Source organism: Protopterus annectens, chromosome 4.part0, assembly GCF_019279795.1.
Source record: "Protopterus annectens isolate FY-2018-M chromosome 4.part0, PAN1.0, whole genome shotgun sequence".
Classification (NCBI taxonomy): Eukaryota; Metazoa; Chordata; order Ceratodontiformes; family Protopteridae; genus Protopterus; species Protopterus annectens.
In genome coordinates, this window is record NC_056733.1 from 313002380 (window position 1) to 313029996 (window position 27617).

Sequence of the window (27617 nt, forward strand, 5' to 3'; positions counted from 1 at the left end):
TCACAATGTTTATATAGGGTTATTTGAGCCTGCATTTCTGATTTCCTCTCCTCCTGCTATATTTTACATATTTTTTTCTTTCTATTCCTTTCTCCACTACCACTCCACTTTCCACCTCTCTTAGTCTCCCTCTATACTCCTACTCTCCTCCCTTGCACTCTCCTGGATAAGCCTACTCAAGCTGTCTCCCTTCTTTCGCTTTTTGTTCCTTTTTTTCCAACTGTTATATTCCAGCTATAAAACTACATTTAAACCTAAATAGTTAATATTTAATCTAGCACCTAACAGTATTACCTTTTTAATCCTTAGATATCAGCCTGTCCTCTGTTCCTGTGTGTGTGCCTTTGCTCACCTGGTGTGGTTCCTGCCCTGTGAAACTCCCAACTTTTGAAGCTATCACGGCGTTTTTGGACCCTAACAAACCTTCTGAAGCACACTTAGTGTCTGTCTAAAGACTGCTGTATGTATTTACACCTCTAGCTTGCAAACTTTTGTGTGGTGTTTGTATGTGGTCTAGGATAGGGCTCTGCCTCGTGTCTGCCAGCGGCTTACCAGCATCCAACGCTCTAGTTTACCCCAGTAACCATCTCTCCCTTGCCCGTTTTTCCCTTCCATAACTGAAACTGCTCTTGTACTTCTCTAAATCGGCCTCTAGATGGCAGTTTTCTCCTGTCCAATTCTGTACCAACTGTTAGCTCTTTCAGACTGAAATACAACTATTTTCTTTTAGGTATATATTTCCCCTTGCAGTTTGTTCTGCCCTCTAGACTTGTAACTCACAGAGTATCCCCTTACTCTCTCCCCATACTTCACTAACTCACCCTTCCAAACTTACACTACTTAGTCTCTCTTATATCTTGACTGATTGTTTCCACTCCTGCTCTTTTCTTTCACTGTTTCTACCCGCTCTGTTTGCCCTGCGGGCTCACTCCGCTCCCCTACCCTACCCCCAATTCCCACACACCCCCAGTGGTCCTAACCTTATACTTCTATGACCACACTCCTCTTTTCTAACACCCAATTATAACTTGAAACCAATTACTCTTACCCAACCACACCCACCCAGCAATAGCTTACTCCACCCTCACATTTCCACTGTAAGCCTCATACTCACTCCACTACATTCTTAGTTCTTACCCTACCTAGTATTAGTTCCTTATCTCTTACTTTCCTTTTGTAACTACACTCTTTACCACTTCCACTAACCTAACTTATCACAGCATTTCACTTCCTACTCTCCAATCTCTACTATACTCTACCTCCTAAACTAACCTTTACCACTTCACATAGAATCCCAGCATCTGCTCTCAAATACTCTCTTTTCCCTCCACAGTGTCACCTGCTCTATACTCATTCCCACTTCAGGCACTGTGACATAACCTCACACCAAGTCTCTCTACTTTTATATTTTGCCTATTTATATTCTAGCTCTAAATCTAATACCTCTACTCACATTGAATCATGATAACTATATCCAGACACAATCTACAAATGGCTATACTCTTAACTTCAATTGTGGTAGTCCTTACCACCACTTATCTAATCACCTTATTTGAAACAAAAAACCTCTACCTGCATAACTACTCACAAAAACAAACACTTACCCTTAACAACTCACTAGCCCAAGCCCACATCAATATCACCTCCACCTCCAATTACCTACAAGCTAAGTACCACAGACTTACTCCCATAAAACTGAATCACCTTGTAGTAAAAAAAATAAAAATCCCACCCATCCTTAATCACAGCCACATACTTGCTCTCAAATATTCCTCCTTACAAGCTAGTGACATCCACCCTAACCCTGGCCCACCTAAACCTAACTTTTCATCTGCTACACATTCTCCTCCCAACTCCCCTGATACCCTATTTAATTTTCCTAACTCCTTAAAAATTGGACATCTTAACATTCGAAGCATAAACAATAAAACAACTCATCTCCACGCCCTTCTCAGTACTTACTCATTTGATATTTTCTGCCTCACAGAAACATGGTTAAAACCTACAACCACTGACAATGAAATAACACCACCAGGATATAACATATTAAGAAATGACAGATTAAAACGTAAAGGAGGTGGAGTGGCCTTACTCTTTAAAAATGATCTTCTTATCTCCCCTATACCCCATAACCCAACCCAAGAAAACTCAGCTGAAATTTTGATCTCTAAATTTCAAATCAACTCCGACAAAGCTATATATATATTCTGCATCTACCTACCCCCTGGCCATAACATTACTAATATAGAAGATACCCTGTCCTGGATTTCCTCAACCTACCCACAAGAAACTATTATTCTAGGAGACCTCAACATTGACTGGTATAGTATCAACAATGATAATCCCTCTTCTTATATCAACCTACATAACTTTAAACAAACTATTACCACCACTACTAGAATCAACAAACCTAACAACAAAGAGACCATCCTAGACTGGATTCTAGTCAATAAACAAAGACAAAACTATCAAGTAGGAACCCTGCCAGATGATATCAGCGACCATTTGCCCACGTATATCATCAGGCATAAAAACGACATAAACAAACCTCCCAAGTTTATTACTGTCAGAACCAAAAAACATTTTAATCCTGACTTATTTCAAATGGAACTAAATGCCTGCGACTGGAATCCCCTAAAAATCCTCCCACTAGACGAAGCTGTCAGCTACTTTAACCACAAATTCTTAACAATACTAGATACCCACACACTCAAAAGATCTATAAGGATAAAGTTCAAATCTGCTCCCTGGCTCTCAAAAGACACAAAACAAAAAATACTAATAAGAAACAAATCCTTGGCTAAATGGAGAGCAACTAGAGATGTCTCAGAACACCTGAACTTTAGACAACTACGTAATACTACTAAAAAAGCCATACTCTCTGACAAAAAAGCCTATTACAGTAAACTTCAACAGTCTCACACTAAAAATCCACAAAAATTTTGGACTGCCATTAATAACCTTCTTCAGCCCGGACATTCTAGTACCCCTCCACCCCTAGAGTCAGAAAATAAAACCAATCTAGAAATTGCCAATGCCTTCAATACATATTTTACAGAGACCATTCAAACCCTGGCCACACAGCTAACCTCTACAAACACTAACCTACCTAATTCCCAACATGACAATCTTCCTATTTTCAAGATAAAACCCATCTCAATCTCCTTTATCCAGAAACTAATTCACAAGCTAAAACCCTGTACACCCTCTGATGACAACCTTCCAGCTGAATACCTTCAACTTGCAGCCAGAGCAATTGCTCATCCTGTAGCTATTCTTATTAACCGTACCATTTCTGAAAGCACTATCCCCAATCTTTGGAAAATCTCCCACATCATTCCCTTACATAAAGGAGGCAACTCTAATGAGTACTCCAACTATAGGCTCATAGCACTACTCTTACCTTTAGCTAAGATCATGGAGAAATGTATCCATCATCAGCTAATAGACTACCTAACTAAAAATAACATCCTGGCCAGCTGCCAACATGGCTTTAGACCCTTTCACAGCACCACCACTGCCCTTCTATCTTTCACCAATACTATTAACACCAACCAGAACAATAACTACCTCTCATCTGCAATCTTCATTGACCTGTCAAAAGCCTTTGATATGGTCAATCACTCCCTACTTATAAATACCCTACAATCCCTCTTTCTGGATTCTAATTCTATCCTTTGGTTCAAGTCTTACCTCAGCAACCGAAAACAAGCTGTTTTGTGGCAAATTCATCTTGTCTTCATATCTCCCTGTTTTACTAGGAGTCCCTCAAGGCTCTATTCTAGGACCCCTTCTCTTCTCTCTGTTCATAAATGATCTTCATGTAGCTATTCCTCAATCCACCTGCATACAGTATGCTGATGATTCTACTATCATCTGTTCTGCAAAATCTCTCCCTGAGCTTAAATCTCTAAGCCAAACTATCTTCTCCATAGTAGAAACATGGTTCCAAAACCCGTGCTTACTCTTGAATGCCAAAAAAAACAAATTACTTCTGATTACTCCTAACAACAAGACCCCTCCCATACACTTCTCCATCCTAGCTAGTAATGGAACCCTTATATCACCTGAACTGACCTGTAAGTTATTAGGAGTTACAATAGACAATAAACTCACTTTTGACAATCATATTAATAACACCATTAAGTCCATTAACAGAAAATTAGGCTCCTTGTATAGGATAAGACCCTTCCTCACCCCTAAAGCAAGAACTACCATTGCCCACTCTCATTTACTCTCTACCCTCCTCTATGCTTCTCCCATTTATACCAATTTAAAGCAAAACAATCTCAACAAACTTACCAAAGCCTACTACAGTATTGCAAGGTTTGTAACTGGTAAGCCCTATAGAACCCATCACTGCATTAACCTACATCAGCTAGACTGGCTTGAACTGCAAAATGCTCTGCTACTCTCTCAACTAACAACTGCTCATAAAATCTTCTACCTACCTAACAACACACCTACACTAAACAATCTTATAACACCCTATAATAATCTTCATTCCCTAAGGTCCTCTAATAAACTCCTAGCTTATATACCCAAATCTAACAACTTGGCTGGTGACTCCTTGTTCTCCATCACCACAGGTAAGCAATGGAACATGCTGCCACCCAACCTAACCTCTATTTCCTCCTTTCCCCTCTTCAAACTTAATCTTAAAAATCACCTAAAACTTCAATGGTTATGCCCTTGCTGTAACCCTGACTAATACTCTACTATTAGCCTGTAACCTCACTTCTCACTCTTCCTTTACATTACTACTCTGCCAACAAATGTTATGTAAATGTTATCTTCCACAATTTTTTAATCCTGATGGTTTACTGTACAATGTTATGTTAATTCCTTCCTAATGTATGTGGCATTGCCTCTTATTGCTTTGTTTTTTTCTATATTATTATTAAGTATGTGGAGCTTTTCTCCCCGGGCCTCTACTGAAAATGGAAATATCTCCAGCTAGACTAGCCCGGTCAACAAATGTAAAATAAAAATAAAATAAATAAAAAATTAAAACAAACAATTACATTTATAAAATCATATAGAACCTCAAGAAACATGTTGTTGTTTTCTTATAAGAACTGGTTTAATGCTAACCTTGTTATTTATACCTGGTTTACTGTCAGCATAAAGTCTAATTATCCAGTCATATTCCTTATTTTCAAACCAATTATTTAAATCACCACCCCTTACATCTTTAAACACACTATCTATTACTCTAAAGGTAAAAGTATGATCAGCACCATTATCCAGAATATGCTTACTCAGTGCATTTTTGTAATTTTTCCTTCGGATCTCAGATTTATGTTCTATAATTCGATTCAACTTCCTTGTTGTTTTCCCTACATAAAATGATTTACATTTTCTACATGTAGCCAAATAAATCACATTTTCACTATTACAGGTTGCTACACAAGACAATTTATATAACTGACCAGATATTGGATGGATAAAAATTTCACTATCTACTTTTTCTATATCGGTACAGCAACTACAGGCCATACATCCATAGGTCCCATATTTCTGACCTATTTTACTAGATGTCAAACTCTTGAAATCTTTGTAGCATAATTTTCTTTTAAGATTTTTAAAATTCTTATATGAAAAATGTGGTTTATCTTCTATTATATTATGTAGTTCAGGTAGGGCTAGAAGAATCATCCAATTCCTTTCTATGATTGTTTGCACTTCATTTGTTCTCATATTATAAGTAGTTAGATATCTAATGTTGTTTTTCCTCACTATTTTTGTTGTTATTTCACTTCCCTGACCAAAAAGTGGTATCATTTCTTTACCTCTAGCTATATTAATTGTCTCTACCATTTCTAATAGTTCTTTATGATTATATCCACTACTAACAAATTCTTCTATTGTATTATTAATTTGATATTGAAACATTATTTCATCAGTATTCATTCTACTAACTCTACATAACTGTGCTTTTATAATTCCCTTAAAAACATGGGGTGGGTGCATACTTTGACGATGAATATATCTGTTAACTTGTACATCTTTTTTATGTATACTCGTCTGAATTGTGTTCCCCTTTTTTTCTAATTGTACATCCAAAAATACTATATTATCCAATGAATAATTCATTTTAAACTTAAAAAAAATGTAGTACTATTCAAATATATTACATATTGTGATAATTATTTTGCAGTCCCATTCCATATGAGAAAGCAGTCATCTGCAAACCTTACATAAAATTCTATCTTCTCATTTAAAACATTCTCATTACCATTTATATACTTCCTCTCCCATCGATGTAACACCAAATTGGCATAGGTGTTAGCCATGGGCGTATCCATGGCTACACCTGTCAGCTGTAAATATAGCTCTTCATCAAAGAAAAAAAAAAATTTTTGTTAATATAATTTGCAACATAGAATAGATTTTCTCAACATCTATTGCTTCTACCTTTGCCTCATGAATCAAAAATTCACATATTGCTGTGATACCATATTAATTTGGTATCAGGGTAAATAGCGAGGTTATGTCCAATGTTACAAAAATATATTATTTTTCAACCATCCTATTATTATACCATATTGTTAATTTTTTTAGTAGTATCCTTTATCACTTCATTACATAATTTTAAATATTGTGAAAGATACTTTTGAAGGTATACCGACATAGTTTCTGTGATCCAGCCCCCTCCTGAGACAATAGGTTTCATTGGGGGCCTATCAACTGACTTATGCACCTTTGGTATCCCATACATGTACACAAAATAGCATAGTTTTAAATTATTGCATGATGAATAATTTTTCCCTTTGAAATACATTACTTAACTTATTTTTGTTTGTTTATTTTTATGGTTTGGACTTATTTATAAACATATACACTCTACTATCCTTCATTCTACTCATCCTTTCACCTATAAAACTCATTGTCTCTAACCTAGATTTTTTTTCTTTTTCCTTCTTTTAACATTTTTTCACTTATCTTTAATGTTTTCTTTTCTTTTCTTACCTTTTTCACCTCATCCTATATTTTCCTACTGTCAACATACCTGTCTGCATCTCAGCTGTTTTTCAAAATTTTAATTACTATAATAAATATTTATTTTATTGTTGTCATCTTACTCCCCAGTTTTTCCTTGTAACTTAGTATAATTATAATGCATTTGTTTCAGTCTTATATTATTAAAAGATTACATCATATTGCGTTGTTCTTTTAAAATTGTATTGTACAACATTATATAGGTCTTTATTTCTTTTACAATCTGTACTATTCTGCGGAGGTTCAGCGGTAGCGTTGTTGCCTCACAGCAAGAGGTTCTCCCGTTCGATTTTCAGCTAGTGTGCAGGGAGTGCCTTCTGTGTGGAGTCTGCATGTCCTCCCCGTGGGTCGAGTGGCATTCCGAAAGACATGCATGATTGGGTGTGCCTTCATTGAAGGTTGGGCATTGAGCTGGCAACTCGGCACTGTGAAAATCTACTGCCAATCATTAGTGGACCGGAGTTCTGCTGTGGTGATCCCTAACCGGGAAAAGCCAAAAGACAAAAACAACTATCATCTTTCATTGACTTTGTATTGTTCTGTATTGTTTTATAACTGCTGACGTAGGAAATCATTAATTGTAAATTGTAAACTGTATTTTAGTACTGGAGCCTCTGCTGACAAAGACTATTTTTAGGCCCATTTTGGACTAACCTGGTAAACACATGCCAATAAATAAATAAATAAACACTTATTAAAACAATGACTTTTGGGAAGTTAACCTTTAATAATAATAATAATAATAATAATAATAATAATAATAATAATAATAACACATCATCTTCATTATCGTCATCATATTGGAGTTTTGCACTAGTGACTTCTGGTGCTTGATGTTACAAGGGTAAGAACAATGACGGTTATAGTAACAGATACAAGGACACAAAGGGGCTCAATTAGACTGATAGTACTTTAAGCATACAGCAATATTACAGTATGGTTTATTGAATGGACATTTTATCAGATGTGTGCTTTGTTATAACAGGCAAATGGAATGTATATTAGGAGTGTATCTATTGTGTATGTGTCTGTGAAAACGTTTGGGTTATGGTTAAAGTAAAGGTTAGGGAAGGGGATAGATTTAGTGTATGTGCAACTGTGTATGTTTTAGGGTTGGGTAAGGGTTAGGTAGAAGGATAGTTTCAGTGGTGTATATATGTATGCGTGTATGTGTTGTCTGAGACTGTCTTGTTTTGTGACTACCTTAGTAATGCTGGCTAACCCTAGTCCTAACCCTGCCCCTGAACCTAACCCTACACCTTAACTAGAAAACTCTTTCTGTAGCACTACCAATAATCAGGTAAATTACAGGCTAGTGTTACTTTATGAGCAGAGGAATGGAAACCTTTGCATTCCCTGATAAAATTATAAGGTTGGTTAGGAGATTATATGAGGGATCAGAGGTGAAAATTAAAGTGAGTAGGGTCCTCTCTGATAATCTCTGCTTGAACAGAGGAACTAGGCAGGAGTGCCTTTCCTCCCCTTTGTTATTTGCATTATATTTAGAACCACTGGCAAAGAAATATAGGACTCAGAAATTCAAGGATATAATTGGTATGGTAGTCAAGAAAAGCTGGCACTATTTGCATTTGACATTATTTTATACCTGACAGAACCAGAAAGGGACATTACAGTGCTGTGGAACATACTGGAGACAGTTTCAGACCTTTTCGGGTTACAAAATTAATTAAGCTAAAACAAAAGCAATAGCGGTAAGCTGTACCCATATAGGAATTGGTTCAGCAATATCCATACTTATAGGGACATGATAAAATGAAGTATTTAGGTGTATGGATTAAAACTTATACTGGTGTGGCAGCTAAGGATATGTGGGAAGAGGCTAAACAAATAATAATACAAAACCAGAGGAAATGGAAGATCTGTTTTATGGATATCGATAGTAAGATACAAGCAGTTAAAATGTTTTAGTTCCTTTAGTTTTATACACAGGTCAGACATATTTTTATCAACCAGAAGAGAAGTTGTGAATAGTAATTAACAAAGAGCTGAAGGATTTTATATGGGAGGGGAAGGTGGCAAGAATCAAGTGGGATAAGCTGATTCTTCCATTAGAACAGGGCGAATTGGGATTACTCAAGCGGAAGAGGTAATTCAGAGCAACACAGAAAAGCCTCCTATACATAACACAAGCAGAAAACTATCATTTAACATGGAAAAATATTTGCTCTCATATCTAAGCACAGTTTGTTACCAGTGTGAGTTTTTTCTCCTTTATAATGGAAAGAGATGATGATGAAATGGGGAGAAGCTCAAGTAACAAGGAAAGACTGGAATTTTGGATGCAGACCTTTAAGGAGAACTATAATTATCATACAGACTATTATATTCATAAAGTAGTAGAAGGTATTTGAAGAATAAGCCAATATGGGAATGAAGAAAGGAGGTTTTCAAGACAGGGTTGACTGCAATTATGGATACAGACAATAGGCAAGAGGGGGTGGGAATATATTGGATAAAATTGGCAAATGAACCAATTTATTGCAAGCAAATAACTAGTGAGGGAAAGGTAATAAAATGAGAAGATACCAAGAACTTATTTGGACTGCAGTTAGAGATTGCCTTCCATAGGCAAAGAGAAAAATATGGGGGGGTCCTAAATGAAAGACCAGCACTGGTAGGGGTTTTGGTAGAATCTAGAACAGAAGTTGCCATTAAGAAAGTAATAATTAGTAGAGAATATAAAATATTGCATGATAACTATAAGAATCAATCAGAAGAGGTTAGGCAGGACTGGGAAGAGAGGTTGAATAAGCAATTCACAAAGAAACAATGGGAGGACATATGTATGTCTCCCAAATATGCAACAAAATCTAGAAGATTTAGGATCTTTGCCTAGAAATGTTTACATAGATATTTTTATACCCCCAAGCAAGCTCCAAAGAATTTTTCCTCAGGAAGACAGCAAGTGCTGGAGGTGTGATGTGAAGAAAGAGATAACTGGGAACATGTTTTCTGGGAGTGTAATGAGTTGGTGAAATTTAAAGATTCCCTGCAATCTGCACTGTTGAAGATGCTGGGTGAGTAAATTGGAGTAACTAGGGAAATGACTTTTTGAGCTATGATACAGAATCGGAATTGCCTAGACACAGTAAGGCCTGGCTGAGTCTAATTATGATGGCTGCCAAAAAGCAATTACTAGAAAATGGAAATCAAAGTGTAAACCAACTTTACTAGAAGTAACAAAGACAGTAATAGAGATAAAACAACTGGAACTAGGATCTTTGGAAAAGGGTGGGAGAAAATTACATAGAAAAAATGGGAAATGTAGGATCAGTACATGCAGAGGAGGAATGAGGTTTAAAAGAAGGAAGGATTTGAATGAGTTGTGTAATGGTTGAGCGACAATGACTGGATATATTAAAAGTGATGTATAATGTTTGTTGCTACAGTTCTATTAGCATGGTTTGTAATGCATAATGTTTGCAACTGAGATTGTGTCTTTATGGTTTATTTTCATTTATATAAATGCAAGATTGCCTATGTCATACATAACATTTAATAAAGATTTATTTTTGTTTAAAAAATTACAAACTAGTGTTATGGAGGGGTTTTAGTGTAAAGATTGCAAAGGAAATGCACCTTCTTTTTGCAATCTTCAGAAGGTTTGATGTGCATTTTCAATAGTAAGGTAGTTTGAAATATTGTGTTGGCTGTTTTATGTTGATTTAATGATATTTCAAGCTACCACACTATAATCATATATGTATGTGTTGTGCCTGTGTGTGTGTGTGTGTGTGTGTGTGTGTGTGTGTGTGTGTGTGTGTGTGTGTGTGTGTGTGTGTGTGTGTGTGATGATATATAATCTGATGCTTCAACTTCTGGATTTCTGTTACACACTTATGGGCAGAAGGCACGATATCTCTCAATACATACAAAACCTAAGTATGAAAAAGGAATTTGAAAGCATGAAAGTTTTGTGCAAAGTTACTACCAAATATGCACTAACACAATGTTTTTGCCACAAGGGGTACAGTTTAAACTCAGGCACTTTCTCCCTGATACCAAGATACCTAGGTGGATCAGTGCGCTACTGGAAAGGAATATCAACGGACTGCTTGGGTATGGGTGTTCAAGCATTTATCAGCTGCCACTGTCTAATATGGACTTAGATGCCAGACTAGTGATGCATTTCCAAGTCCCCATCAACTGGTCCAAGTCAAACTTGAATTGAGTTAGGAAAGAACTCTGCTTCACATGGATGGGAAGCATGTTCCAGAAAAGGGAAAATCTGTGAGACACATGCCTGCCCCTCTAACATGTCATAATTATGTTGCTGATGACCTATAAGTCCCCAGATCAGGTAATTCTGATGCTATTTGTTTTGCAGATGTGCAACAGATCCATTGTAGTGGGATCAGAAGATACTTTGTTGGCCAGGGGTATAGATTGCCACTCATTGGTCTGTAGGAGACTCAGTGCTGGTATAGGGCTTTGAGGTAGTTCACATAGGACATGTTGCTTATACCCTGTATTCTATTTGTGAGTAACCTCTGCAGAAGCTCAAGTTGTTAAATATGCCTGACAGGTACATACCAAAGTGGGTGCTGTACTCAATGACTGGTCTGATGAGGGTAGAGTAGAGCAGAACTATGACATACATAGACCCAAGTGCCATACCCTTGATTGTAAATTTGTCAGCATAGAATGATTTTTCTATTACCATAGGTACATGATGGTCATTGCCAGTTTATTGTCTACATGTGTTTCCAAATCCCTGACCACTGGGTGTACTCTTAGGGGTATATTATTAATGTGATAGTTTCCAGGCATGGCTATCTTCTCAAAGGATACTAGTATGCATTTTCTGGCACACGTTTTAGACTGTGGCTCTGGAACCAGTTATCAGTCTGTGTCAGGCCTTCTTAGAGGATATTTGTATTTCCGGTGGACTCCTTGACTGTGCAAAGTTTGCAAATATCCTTAAACCTCATTAGTTAGCAAAAGGCCCTTAATGATGGACTTCACTTCAGAGAAGTAGATTCCAAAACAGGATGGACCCAGCACTGCACCTTCAAAAATGTTGCTAATGACTGGGCTTTTTGTAGATGTAGCTCTCCTATTCAAACTTTCTGGGTGCTGTCTGTGAGCCAGCTGGGAATCCAGTGGGTGACATAAGGGTTTATGCCTAATTTTGTGAGTCTGTCTAAAATGACCAAGTAACACATCGTTTCAAATGCTTTGGCTAGATCAAAGTAGGTAGTATCCATCTCAAACAAAACACACAAACAGGCTGTTAATAAAGAATACAAACTGCGATGAAAAAAAGAGAACGATGGAAAACTCTACAGATGACCTCCAACGCTCTGAATCAAATCACCAGCCAAAAAAATGAACAAAAGGTAAATTTATTTAAGCTCCACACAAGCTTTTCATCAGTTTGACCTAAACCAATTTCTTCAGAAAATGGTTACAACGTCATAGAATGAAATCCCCTTTAAATATACCCTTCAACCTCCTCCTATAAAATCACATGAGACTTTGTAAATACAATAAATACGATGCAAATCTACAACTTCACAAGCAACACTTGAACTAAATTAAACATTCTAAATTATACAATTATTGATTCTAGGTGCAACGCAAATCCTGTCTAAAACATGAAAAAGCAGTAGAAGTCTAATGTACCAGAGAAATAAATTACTTACTTGAAATAAAGATTGTATACATAGTCCATAAATATAATATGCTATACAGTTCATAATAAAATTGTTTTAAAAGAATGGGACTAATTAATTTCATAAAAAACCTTTGCCCAAATATCTAACTAACCCTGAAACATTTCATTAAAATAACATAAAAATATGTCATGAAAACAACCCAACTCTTTACATTAGGGTACTTACATCTGAAATTACATCACATTTAAATTAATGACCTGAGTATTCTACACTGTGTAAACCTATACTTTAAATATTTAATACTTTACCTACTCGAAAGGACACTAGAAATCAAATACATCATCTATTTAAACTTTTAAGTTTCAACATACACTCTATAGATAACATGCCATTAATACCCAGATAGTGACAGGTGCCCAGTCTCAATTGTCAAATCAATTCTCTACCCTCAAGGATAAGGGAATCCGGTCCCCCCTACCATCTGGATGGACCTGGTCAATGACTTGGAATGAAAATGTGTGTAAAGGATTCTCTATAATGTGTTTAGCTAAAACATTCTCCATCTTGCCCTTCCTTATAGCGTACAAATGTTCGTACATATGCTCTTGGAGTTTTCTATCCATTTTTCCAACATAGAAAGCTGGGCAATGGGAACACTTAGCCAAATAGACAACTTGTGAACTGGAACAATTAAATCAACCCTGTATCCCGTATTTTGTGCCTCTGATATCAAAAGTGGACCCCCCACACTGATGTTCTTACAATAACGGCACATGGTACATTTAAACATACCCACTCTAGAGCTTGAAACCTTAGATTTCCTCCCTAACATATTTTTAAGGTTGTGACCCCTTCTGAAAACCATCCTTGGATATTCCACTATACTCTCCAGAGATGAGCCATCTTGCATAATCAGACACCAATTTTTCTGGATAATGGAAATAATTTCTTTAACATCCATTTTATATGTTAAAATGAAACTACAAGGATAAAATTCCCTTTTGGCTAGACAGAAACTGTGGTTGTCCTGGGGTACGCTGAAAGTATTGAGGATAGGTACATAAAAACCTGACTCGCTCTTATTGCGAACCTCCGACATGAGTTCAGAAACTAGGTCTACTGGATGCCCTCTTTTGAGGAAAAGACCTTTCATAAAATTACTTTCTTCCTAGAAGTCACTGTCCTTAGTCACCATCCTTGCAGCTCTAACCAGTTGTCCCTTAATGATGAATCTCTTCTGAGAAAAACGGTGACAACTACTGAACTGCAGGAAACTATTGGAATAGGTTTCCTTTTGATGTATTTTAGCGGTGAAATGACAATTAATTTTGTCTTTCATCAAGTCTACATCTAAATAGGAAATCCTATCCATGGCGAAACAAGAAGTAAAATTCAGGAACTCAGTGGAAGAGTTGAAGAAATCTAATAGTGAATTGGCTGTTTCTCCGTCTCCTTTAAGGATGATAAAAATGTCATCCAGAAAGCGTGTGTACAATGCCACCTTGTCCTGAAAGATAGGGTTGGTAAATACATACTCCCTTTCCCAAAAAGCCATAACTAAATTGGCCACACTGGCCCCACAAGGGGACCCCATGGGTACACCTATCTTCTGAAGATAATATCTTTTATTGAAAGTCACATAATTACAAGACAAGATGATATCTAGTAATTCACTAACCAATTGGATCTCCTCAATAGTAGCTTCCTTGGAACTCATCATGGTTGGGATCCAATCCAACGCCACTGAATGTGGGATAGAGGAATACAAATCCTTCACATCTATGGTCAAAAAATGACTGTCAGCTCTGTAAGGAATTTGATTGACCCTAGATAGAAAAGACCAAAAATCTTTAGATATCTGAGACTCACTCTCCACAAATTTCTTCAAAATAGTGTCCACTACTTTTGCACTCGTATAGGTAATGCTACCCCTGGCACTACCCAGAGGGCGCATGGGAGGATCTTTGGGGTTCTTATGGATTTTGGGAGACCCAGAAATTATTGGGACTCTCGGGGCTGGTGATAAAATATAGTTAAATAAGTCTAAATCTATTGAATTTTTAATAAACATGTCGTTATAATATGATGATATCCTAGAAAGACCTATATTCAATTAGTTTCTCGACACTTTCATGTAAGTTTCTGAAACCAAGATGTCCTCCATTCTCCTAGTGTAATCCCCTTCGTTCATCACCACCAGACCACTTCCCTTATCGGGTTGCATGACTCTGACTGATGAATTGCACAATAAATCCAATAAAGACCTCTCCTCCCTACTGGTGTTAAATTTGAATCCCTGTTTTAATAAAGGATGACCCAACATATGGCGTATATCGAGTTCTAAAATCCATTCAAATAATTCCAACAAAGGACATAATGGTGGATTATAAGTACTAGGAACAGAAAAATTACCCTTGTCCCTAGCTAAATTACCCAACAGAAATTGCAAATTTAACTTTCTGACAAACATTTTTAATTCTGATATAGTTTTAGCCAAGTCCGCCTGTTTAGCAGGCACAAAAGATAGACCTTTGGCTAACAATTCCACTAACTCACTAGGAAAAATGAAATCAGAAAAGTTATAAATTTTGAAATCCAAGCCGGAATTCATAATGATATCACATGGGCTCATGAAAACTTGACCGTCATCAATATGGATCAGGTCTAGTTTCTCCTGTTCCTTGACCTGTTCCTGGGCTTCTGACCCTGATGTATAGGTTGAGCCGAGGCCATGTTCTGAAAATTTGAATCCTCCACCTTCTGAACAGAAGTATTAGACCAATATTGAGAAGCCAAGCATTCACTACATTGGACTGGCTCACATGAATCTGCAGAATCCACTTATGTATTCACGGAACCACTAGATCTCTGTCCCGTTCCTGGACCAGCTGAAATAGGACCGGCAGGTTGGCGCATAGTTGGGTCGTTTTCATGAATATTTTTTATGTTATTTTAATTAAATGTTTTAAGGTTAATTAGATATTTGGGCAAAGGTTTTTTATTAAATTAATTAGTCCCATTCTTTTAAAATAATTTTAATATGAACTGTATAGCATATTATATTTATGGACTATGTATACAATCTTTATTTCAAGTAAGTAATTTATTTCTCTGGTACATTAGACTTCTACTGCTTTTTTCATGTTTTAGACAGGATTGGCACATTTGCGTTGCACCTAGGATCAATAATTGTATAATTTAGAATGTTTAATTTAGTTCAAGTGTTGCTTGTGAAGTTGTAGGTTTGCATCGTATTTCTTGTATTTACAAAGTCTCATGTGATTTTATAGGAGGAGGTTGAAGGGTATATTTAAAGGGATTTCATTCTATGACGTTGTATCCATTTTCTGAAGAAATTGGTTTAGGTCAAACTGATGAAAAGCTTGTGTGGGCTTAAATAAATTTACCTTTTGTTCATTTTTTTGGCTGGTGATTTGATTCAGAGCGTCGGAGGTCATCTGTAGAGTTTTCCATCGTTCTCTTTTTTCATCGCAGTTTGTATTCTTTACTAACAGCCTGTTTGTGTGTTTTGTTTGAGATGGATGTAGCATTTGTACAATATGCAGGTCTGTGTGTGTTAGGTTGGTGTGTGTTGTATATTGTGTGAGAGTGTTCAGTATGTATGCATGGTGAAGTTTGTCCTGGTGGCCATTGCCCAGTACTGCCAATGACAGGGCCAAGTTCTCACAACTGCAGTGCCAAACACAGTGCTTTCCAGTATAACAAATTCCAGCAGTAAGCCAATGTAAATGTTTGGAAGTAATATGTATCATCATCTGAAAGATGGACATGGCATGACTGTCGGCCCAAATATACAAGCAGTACACAGGGGGAAGTACCCCAGACAGACAGTGTATATTATGTAACTGTCAAATGAACACACCCTTGGAATTGTACATACAGACTTGCAGCACATTATCTGGGCTTGTAGTAGGGAATATCGATGTCATCTGGCCAAACACTGTCAGACCACAAAGGTCATAGGAATGATGTATTAAGAAACAGCTGATGTCCCTGCACAAGCCAGCATAAGTGGAATGCCCCATGCATATCTGTGAGTCAGATGAGAGTAGTGTCCATAGCACACATGCACCCAGCTCACCCAACCACCACCCACAAGTACATCTCTGGTCTTATCCCTGCTGTTGGGAATGAGTACAATATGACTCCCACCTGTGTATGGCAATAGCAAAAGAATGCAGCATACAGAGCAGGTGTCCTATGCAGGTGTGTCCCTAGTTATAAGCAGCAACCTGCCAGCATCCACACCACTGCATCAATACTGACAGAAAGTATTGGCATGAATGCCTTGCACACCTGCATAGAACACCTGCTCCCCAGGGAATATAGTGTATTGCAGTCTGGGACTGTAGAACTCAGAGAATGCAACGGCCTGCTACAGCTGGCCTGCATCACTACCAAATGGCCTACAGTCCTCTGTGCATCACTACCAAATGGCCTACAGTCCTCTGCCAAAGGCCTGTGTCTCACCCGTACTGCCAATGTATGTTATGTCATGGACTCCCAAATAACAACATAACGCAGTCCACAAAACCCAAATGCAAGGCCATGTGGACAAATCACAGTAACATGTCCACCATGTCCCACTGCATGACCTGTAGGACAACATCAATTTACTGCTGTGATAAGGTGATAACTATAGGGAAAATATCAGAGAATGTTCACATAATGTATGGAAGAGGATAAAATAATAGGGGAGTGGGAGCATGGGCGGCACGGAATGTGTGAAGTCTGAAACTCAGCCATGTGCACATATTATCCCTGACTGCAAACACAAGAATGGGTGGCTACAAACCTGCTCATAAACCACAATGTGTAGGGGTAATGTCCAGAATTATGACACCGTCTACTGTCTACAATTGCTTCAGGGGTTCTAAAGTACGCTACGAGCCTGAACAGCCAGCAGTCTTTACCCTCCCCTCCTATCTACCCTGTATCCAACAAACTGCTTCTACTTTATAATAACTCCCTTTACTGGCTATCACTCCTTCCTTAGTTCTAAACCAGCTAGCTCCTTTACATACTTACCTGCAATACTAGATCTGCCCACTAGGTGGTACCCTTATCTCATCCTTTATCCCCTGCTTATCCCTCTGTATTTTTTCTGTAATTACACTACATCTCTTAAGTCCTAGACCTGCTCTTATTTTCTCACTTACCCTTTACTTCAACTGTCTACACTCACCTGTTTTTTTCTCATAGACTCCTGATTTATCTCTGATCTTTCCCACTCCTGACTTACCTAACTTACCTTCAGTTACTAGCATTGCTGATAGGTTCTTCTCTAGCTTCTCCTTCACTTGTCTCTACCCGCTTCGTTCACCCTGCGGGCTCACTCTGCTCCCCTATACTACCCCCAAATCCCATACACCCCAGGGGTCCTACTCTTATACCATTTAACCACACCCCTTCCCTCTTCCACCAATCACAAACCCTTCACCATTGGCCAATTAACTCCAATTCCCTCCTTTCACTTACCACTCCCTATCTCTCCCACCACACCCTCCACCTATTCCTTTCCACACCTAGTATACCTCTGTGCCTATAAGAGGAACCTAACAACTTACCCTTCCAGATGTATAAGCTACGCACCCCAGCCCTCTTACAGAGGGTACTCATACTTACACGTCTACCACCTCTAACTTTAGCTTACCTGCTAACCTCCTATGAACACCCATTATATCCACACCTTCTCTACCCCAATAAGCTATCTACCTCTCCTTCTCTACCTATTTTCACTAACCATGTTAACATAACATCTACATCCAGCAATCTACTAGCAAAATACAATAAGATAGCCCACATTAGATATGACTCTCCCAATCCTAGAAAATCTCTAACTTTATATAGTAAATTCCCAAATCCTAGACTTCAAACACTACTACTCTCTTTAAAAGATGGAGACATTCACCCAAACCCAGGCCCAACAATTGCTACTACCACTCAACTCCTCAACCCCAGCCCCTCTATTATCCATTCCCTTACCAAACCACCTAACTCACTCTTAATAGCTCACCTCAACATATATAGCATTAATAACAAAGTTGCACAACTCCATGCTCTCTTGGAAGTCTACTCCTTTAAAATTCTTTATTTTAACAGAAACTTGGTTAAAACTATAACTAAAGACAATGAAGTCATTCCACCCGGTTATAATATCTTACAACTTGACCATGCAACCAAAAGGGTGGTGGTGTAGCTATCCTATTTAAATCTGGGTTACACATTACTACCTATGACTATAAACCATCTCAAGACCCAACGCTGAAATTCTTATTACCAAGCTTCAACTTAACACATTCAAATCCATCTATATTATCTGTATCTATCTTCCTCCTGGTAATAACATTGCCACCATAGAAAATATCCTTTGTTGGTTATTTCAAAACATACCCCAAGAAACCATAATCCTAGGTGATTTTAACATTGGTTGGAAGTGTTGTAGCAGTGGCCACCCTACCAGCCATATTAACCTTTTTGTTTTTTCTCAAACCATTACCTCCCCTTCCAGGATAAACAAGCCTAATAAGAAAGAAAGTACATTAGATTGGATTCTCATAAATAATCATCCCCAGACATATGAAGCTGGAACCCTCCCTGATGATGTAAGTGACCACTCACTAACCTACATCATCAGGCTTAAATCCAATTTACCTAATCCAACCATATCTAGGACAATTAGAACCCCGATCTCTTCCAGAGAGAACTAAGAGCATGTAACTGGTCTCCCTTAAAATACCTCACATTGGAGGAAGCTGTTAATTACTTTAATTCTAACTTCCTAGCCATACTAGACCACCATGCACCAACCCGCTCTATCAGAATGAGAACTAAATCTGCCCCATGGCTTTCGAAAGAAACCAGGCAAAAAATCCATCTCAGAAATAAATACTGGAATAAATCTCATTTAACTAAAAACCCAGTAGACCAACAAAACGTCAAAGAGCTGAGAAATGAAACTAAAAAAGCTATACTGTCTGACAAAAGAAACTACCACCTACAATTCCAGCAGACTCACCATAATGAACCACAAAAGTTCTGGACGAGTATTAATCAATTACTACACCCAGGTCAATCCATCACACCAAACCCACAAGGCACATACTAGGAGAATACCAAGCAGACTGCTAATGTCTTTAATACCTTTTTCACTGATGCCATTCAAACACTTGCCAGTCAGCTATAACCTAATAACTTAACTATACCTACCTCTAACACAGCCCCACCCCCTCCATTTCTCTTCCAACCAGTCCCAACAACATATATTTTTACCCTTATCCTAAAACTGAAACCATGCTCTCCTTCAGCAGACCAACTACCTGCTGAATATCTACAAAAGGCAGCCAAATCCATCGCCTATCCCATTTCCATTCTCATCAATAGAACCAGCAGTGAAGGACACATCCCTAAAATCTGGAAAGTATCCCATATTATCCCCCTTCATAAGGGTGGGAACTCTACTGAACTCTCCAATTACCGTCCCGTAGCCCTACTTTCTCCCTTAGCAAAGATCATGGAAAAAATGCATCCACAGACAATTGCTAGACCACCTAATCCAAATTAACTTACTTTCCAGCTCTCAACATGGTTTCAGACCTTCCCACAGCACTGCTACTGCCCTCCTTTCCTTTACTGACTGTATCAACAAAAAACATAACCTCAGTATGCTTTCCTCTACACTGTTTATCGATCTGTCCAAGGCATTCAATATGATAAATCACCAGATACTTATAAATATCCTCAAATCCCTGTCAATAGATGCCTTAGCTATAAAATGGTTCCAGTTCTATTTGGATAACAGACAACAGGCTGTGCTTTGGCATAACATTCTATCTACCCATCTGCCCGTTAACATTGGTGTCCCTCAAGGGTCCATATTAGGACCTCTCCTGTTTTCTATATTTATCAATGACCTTCACCTAGCAATCCCCCAAGCTACATGCATACAATTTGCAGATGATTCCATACTTATATGCTCAGCCACATCTATATCTGAAATTCACTCCCTTACCCAAAAGGTGTTTAACACAGTTGAACAATGGTTTACACAGCGCTGTCTCCTTCTGAACCCCCAAAAAACTAAACTCCTCCTTTTTACTCCTACTTGTAAGTCCCCTCCAATATACTTCACAGTAACATCCAATAATGGTACTCTTATATCCCCAGATCCAACTACCAAACTGCTAGGTATCACCATAGATAACAACCTTAACTTCAACACCCATATTAACAATACTCTTAAATCTGTTAATAGAAAACTAGACTCTCTACAGGATCAAACCCTTCTTCTCTCCTGCAGCTAGAATATCTATTGCTCACACCCATCTAATTTCTACTCTCCTCTATGCCTTACCCATATATACTAATCTCTCTAAAAACAACCTTAATAAAATGGAAAACTCCTACAATAACATAGCCAGATTTGCTACAGGTACCCTTTCAGGACCCACCTCTGTTTTAATCTAAAGCAGCTAGGATGGCTTGAATTACAAAATCAGCTTAAATTCCACCAACTGACCATTGCCCATAAAACCCTTTACCAACCTACCAATACCCCTATACTATCTACCCTCACTATCCCCTACAACAATCTAAAGACCTTACGATCATGACATAAACTTCTTGTAAATATTTGTAAATCAAACAACAAGGCTGGGGGCTCTCTTTTCTCTAATGCTGTTGGAAAAGCCTGGAACCTTCTTCCTAGCAAACTTTCCTCTCTTCCCTCTATATCACTCTTTAAAACCAAATTGAAACTTTTCCTCAGAACACACTGGTTGTGCCCCTGTACTAAACCTGACTGATCAACTAGCTCTTCTTACTTGGTTCAACCTACCCTCCTCTTCTCAGTAATCAAGTTCCTTTTCTTAATAACAACTGACCTTGTCCTTCTAGATACTATTACTTAAATCTTCAGAATCTCATTAAGGAGACTACTTTTACTAATATATTGTATAATTCAGCTCCTACTTTTTCTTTATGACTACTTGTGTACTAACATATTGTATAATTCAGCTGCCATCTTTTTCTTTATGATGTATTGCAACTACATTTTGTATTGTACTAATTGTATCTGTATATTTTGCACTATGTTATGAACAAATGACCTCTTTGATTATTCTCTGTACTGTACCTGCAATGTTCATTGTATACATTACTTTTTGTATATGTGATTTTGTTTTGTTTCCTTGAAGCTTATCTCCCCAGGCCTCTACTGAAAATGGGCATATATCCAGTTAGACTAGCCCGGTCAACAAATGTAAAATAAATAAATAAATAAAAAATAATGACCCCTGCCTCTGGGTAACATGTGTGAATCTGTACAGCTGTGAGGTATTGCCACAGCAAGATATGGCCATACTGTCACGTCAATGGATGTACAAGCATGGGATCCTCTGCCACCACTATACCAAGGTGCTGAACCATTTACACAGACCCAGCAGCAAATGTCTGCAGCTTCCCCTCCAGAATGGCATGAGTGTGCAAGAATATGTAGGCTGCTGACCACAATAGTGGACACAGTTGCATTCACCCTGTCTTCCCCAGGACATCACTGCAAGCAAATATGTCTACCTGACAGTACTTGACATAAAACATCACAGCATATAACAGTACATATGTCTGGATATCTCTGCTAACACCAGAACCATGTAGCAGAAGCAGCGCAGACACAATTACCTACAGTAATCCACTATCCTTTGCCAATTTTGACCGCATATTGTCAACTGATCTACAGATATCCTGCATTAACAGTTTGCTAGCTGTAGGTGTAGAACACAAAAGTCTGCAATGGAGTACAATGTACCTGGAATGGATTCACACATTCAGTACAGAAGGTCATACTGGGCATGATGCCACACTTAAAGAAATGAAGCCCATGTCTGGCAACAACAGTGGACCATACATATCTGACAATCGCAGATGTTAGTGCATACACTCCTCAGTATGCACCAGTTATGCTTTGCACACACATTGGATAGGAATACACACATATATCCAAGAACAACACACTATAATAGGCCAAAAGTGCAAATACATGGATGTGTGGAAGAGACTGACAGTGAGAAAGATCCTTCCATCATGAGGCCTGTCCCACCCAGCACACATCCAATTCGCTAAAACCACATGATGTGCAGATGTCAATCATCGTAGATATTTGCCTCTGGAATTCCTTAGCATTATAGTGTCTGTGGTGCTAGTGTTAATTGTGCAACATGACTGTACAAGTCAGTAGTCATCTAGCAGTTGTATACATGTACCTGTGGAATATAAACCTGTGTGCGCCTGAGTGTGGTGTGTCTGCCTCAAGATGAATGGGTTATGGCCCATACACACACACTGCCCTCCTGATTGCCCTACTACGGCAAGCCTGCTGATGTCTTCACCTTGAAATACACCTTTGGAGATGTAGTAGCCCATTGATCTCCGTGGTGTGTCCTATAACTGCGTAGTATTGTAGTGTGATGTACTAGTTAAGTAGGAGTTCTAATCCCAGATGTGGCAACTGTATGTGTGTGTGTTTGTCTGTGTAGGGATCAATGCTTTTTAGGCCAGTCACACTCACTACAATTTTAAATGCTCTACATTGGCATGCCTGCTGATGTCATTCACTTTGAAATACACCTTTGGGGAAAGAGTTGCCCAATAATCTCTGTGGTGTGTGCTATAACTGCGTAATGCTGTAGAGTAATAGGTTTATAGGTTTATAGATTAGTACTATAGATTAGTACTAGGCTAACTGCCCTTGCGAGCCATTTTAAGCCTAGCCAATTATCCCCTGTGAGATTCAAACACTGTACCTTGTGTTTGTAAGGCAAACACCTTAACCATTAGGCCATCCATAATGTATTAGTTAGGTAGAAGTTCTATTCCCAGACATGGCAAATGTGTTTGTTTGTCTGTGTAGGGAGCAATGCTTTTGAGGCCATTCACAGTCACTACAACCTCCAGTGCCCTTCTTTGGCAAGCCTGCTGATGTCATTCACTTTGAAATACACCTTTGGGGAAATAGTTGCCCAGTAATCTCCATGGCATGTCCTATAACTGCATAATGTTATAGTGTGATAAACTAGCTATGTAGGAGTTCTATTCCCAGACATGGTAAGTGTGTGTGTTTGTTTGCCTGTGTAGGGAGCAATGCTTTTGAGGCCAGTCACAGTCACTACAACCTCCAGTGCCCTTCTTTGGCAAGCCTGCTGATGTCATTCACTTTCAAATACACCTTTGGGGAAGAAGTAGCCCAGTAACCTCTGTGGTGCATCCTATAACTGCATAATGCTGTAGTGCGATAAACTAGTTAGGAAGGAATTCTATTCCCAGACATGGCAACTGTGAAACTGTGTGTGTGTAGGAAGCAATTTTTTTTGGCCATTCACAGTCTCTACGCAGACCTACAAATGGAGAACATTGATAACTGTTCAGTAACAGAGACCTGATAGAAGCCTCCAGAGAACACCCCTGCAATACCAGGTATAGCTCTCACCACATCTGTTGCCCACCAAACCAGGACCAAAACAATAAAAGTGGAGTAGTGTCCATATTCACCAAGGATATTCACACCACCAGGCTACATGCTGAACAGAATGTGTCTGAAATACTTCCGGTGCAACTAACAGTAGGTTAGACTGCATTCCAAATTGTATAACTTACTACAGATCCCCCACCATACCCCATGATACTCGCGTTAGCCTTTGAAACATACTGTGAAATATTATGATACAAGCAATCACCCTAATACTGGGTGACTTACACTACCCTGCCATTAACTGGGAAAACTACTTGTGTACCACACCTGTGCTCAATGGTTCATGGGAGTCATAATTCCCAATGGCCTGGATCAAGTAACCCATAGACCCACCAAGGGCTCAAATATACTAGACCTGGTCATTACCAACATGGGACATCAATGCTCCACACCTATGGTCACCTCATTGGTGGTTAGGTTTGCCCATGAGCTAATCATCCTTAACATCAACATCCCTCCCCCACACCTCAGTAAGGACAACTCCGTAACACACATCTCCAAAGCCAATGTCATGCTACACGTGTCAGATGTGACTAACATCATGACACCCATGCAGAAGGGAACTGAAAGGACAACTGCTGAATCATACATGAAGTCACTGTATGAGCACATCCACTCATGCATGAATTGTGCCATCCAATATTGAACCAAGATGGTCCCCATCCAAGAAAAGGATGCCAATGTGGTGGCCCCCTGCCATAAACATAATGTACAACAAAAGGAGGAAACTCTTGCAGAAATGGGTGACTTTCCAGGTTGCAAAATACTCCCTTACCAGCTACAGTAGAAGGCAGAGACCCCTCATAACATTCACCAAGGCTAGTTATGAACATAATATAGCCACAGATGCTAAAGACAACTGCAAGCTGTTCCATAGCTATGTGAAGAATCTAAATGGCAATGTTAAGAACTGCTGTGAGCTACAACAGGATGGTAATAAATCTACTCCTCCCAGAGATATTGCCAATATCCTGGAAGATTGATTCAGTGCCAACTGCACCCCCTCCCAACCCCCAAAGGGCCCATCTCAACATGGATAGATTGCCATATGCTGGTAATAACAGCCACATAGGTAAAAACCACACTCTACAGAGCTACGACAACAGCAGCCATGTGACTGGTCAACATCCCGGGCTGTGTACTACATGAGCTACAAACTGCTCTTGCACCTCACCTACATGCCATGTCTAGTCAAAGCCACACCTCAGGCTTCATGCCCACTGTGCGGCGCAGAGCTACAGTTATCCCAGTCCACAAGGGGGGATCCACCTTGGATTCTGGGAACTACAGACCCAGCAGTATGATGTGCCTGCTGTGCAAGGCCATGGAATGTATTATCATGGAAATTAAAACAAAGGCATTGGAAACCTGCAAATACTGGACCCTAACCAGGTTTGGTTTGTGAAGGGGCAGTCATGTCACCTCAACCTGAATGACAACTGTGATGCCATCTCCAGAGCTGTGGAGGAGGGTAAGGTTGTTCACACAGCCTATCTGGACCTCGCCAAGCCCTTTGACACCGTTCCCCCAGTCTGGAATCATAGATAACTGTATTAAGCTGGCCATTAATCCCAATGTCACCTGATGGGCTGCCAACTGCTGTACTGACACAACCCACACTGTTAATGCAGGTGACACCAACCCGAGCCCCAGACAAGTGACAGTTGGAGTACCTTAGGGTTCAGTCCTGGCACCGCCCTTGTCCTGCATCTACTGGTCTGAAGTACAGTCCAACAGTAATGGACACTGGCAAACAAAGGTCGCAGATGACTGCACACTAGGAGCCAATATTGAATCCCCACATGATTGTGGATATTCTACAGAAGGACCTTACAGAAATACATGCTTGGTGCCTAAGCCATGGCCTCAAGATCAATGCCAAGAAATATATAGTTATCCCCATTGGGAAGGGGCATGTACCTGTGAAGTACCACATAGGTGGCAGTACACCAAACACCTAAAGTGTGATAACAGACTTAGGGACACAGGTGGACAGTGGTCTCACCTTTTATAACCACATCACCACAACAGTCAGGAAACCCACCTATGTGGCATACCTCCCACTAAGGGCTTTATATCCAGGAAAAGGAGCCCATTGTCCCACTGTAGGCATCTCTCAGTAAACCCAGTACAGACTACAATGGCCTGTTATGTATGTACCTCACAAGACATCTGCACCAAGTAGAGAGGCTTCAGACATACCTCACGAAATGACCACAGGCCTAAACCAGATGCCTTATGCTGACCATCTGAAAATCATCCAGCTATTCTCTGTCACGTATTGTGTTCTCAGAGGTGATCTCTGTTTAACATAACGTGCCATGTCAAACCCACAGCTGTTGGACATGTTACACCTAGAGAATTCCAGACCTTCACAGCCACATGCTCCAGGGATCCAAATCCTGTCATCACAATGAACAACGCATGCAGGAGGGATGTGTTCCTGACCCAGAGACTCTCCAGACTCTGGGATAGACTGCCCATACATGTCAAGCAGAGTGCCTCTTTGGACCTCTTCAAAAGGAACCTGGACGATTGGATGGGAGATAGGACATTTACCCTGGGGATCATGTCAGCTGCCCTGCTAGACAGGAGTGCAGGGAAGTATATATTGTGGGAAGTCATAGCCAGAGAATTGTCATGTCTAGGCAAGTATAGGCCCTAGGGCCAATAGCCTAGTATCAACGTATGACCCTGTGAACCTATGAACTACACTTTCCATTACCCAACCTTGGCAGGGTTGTTGATGTCATTCACTTTGAAATACACCTTTGGGGAAGGAGTAGCCCAGTAATCTCCATGGCAAGTGTTATAACTGTGTAATGCTGTAGTGTGATGTACTAGTTAGGTAGGAGTTCCAATCCCATACATGGCAGCTGTGAGACTCGGTGTGTGTGTCTGTGTTTGTCATCCATATCCTGTTTGGAGATGGCTGTGAGTGTGTAACAACTGGACTCATTGTGGAGTGGGTTTTGCAAATTTCTTATATGGTGGGCCTATTAAATGTCACAATGTCCACCTTACAAGGATAACAGATGTCAAACAGCAGAGAGGCTGGAGTTGATAATCCATACCCCTACATGTGACATCAATGCCTGTCGAATAATTTAGGCAACCCTTGTATTACCCAGAGAACACTCTAAACCCATGTCTCATACACAAACACACTCGGCTAGGCAACAACCACTTTGTTGGTAGTTCCCTGCATATTGCCCACAGATAGTAACCATGGTGTGATTGCAGCTGACTACAGAGGGCATGCCACCCTGTCCCATCACTACAATAGGCACATAATTGCAGACAGTGCTCCTTCACTGTGTTCCCCACTGGACACCTGCAACAACTGTAGTGCCATCAAATGTAACCTACAAAGGGCATACCATACCTTAAACACATGCCCTGTATGGACAAATGCCACTGACACTAGGGAA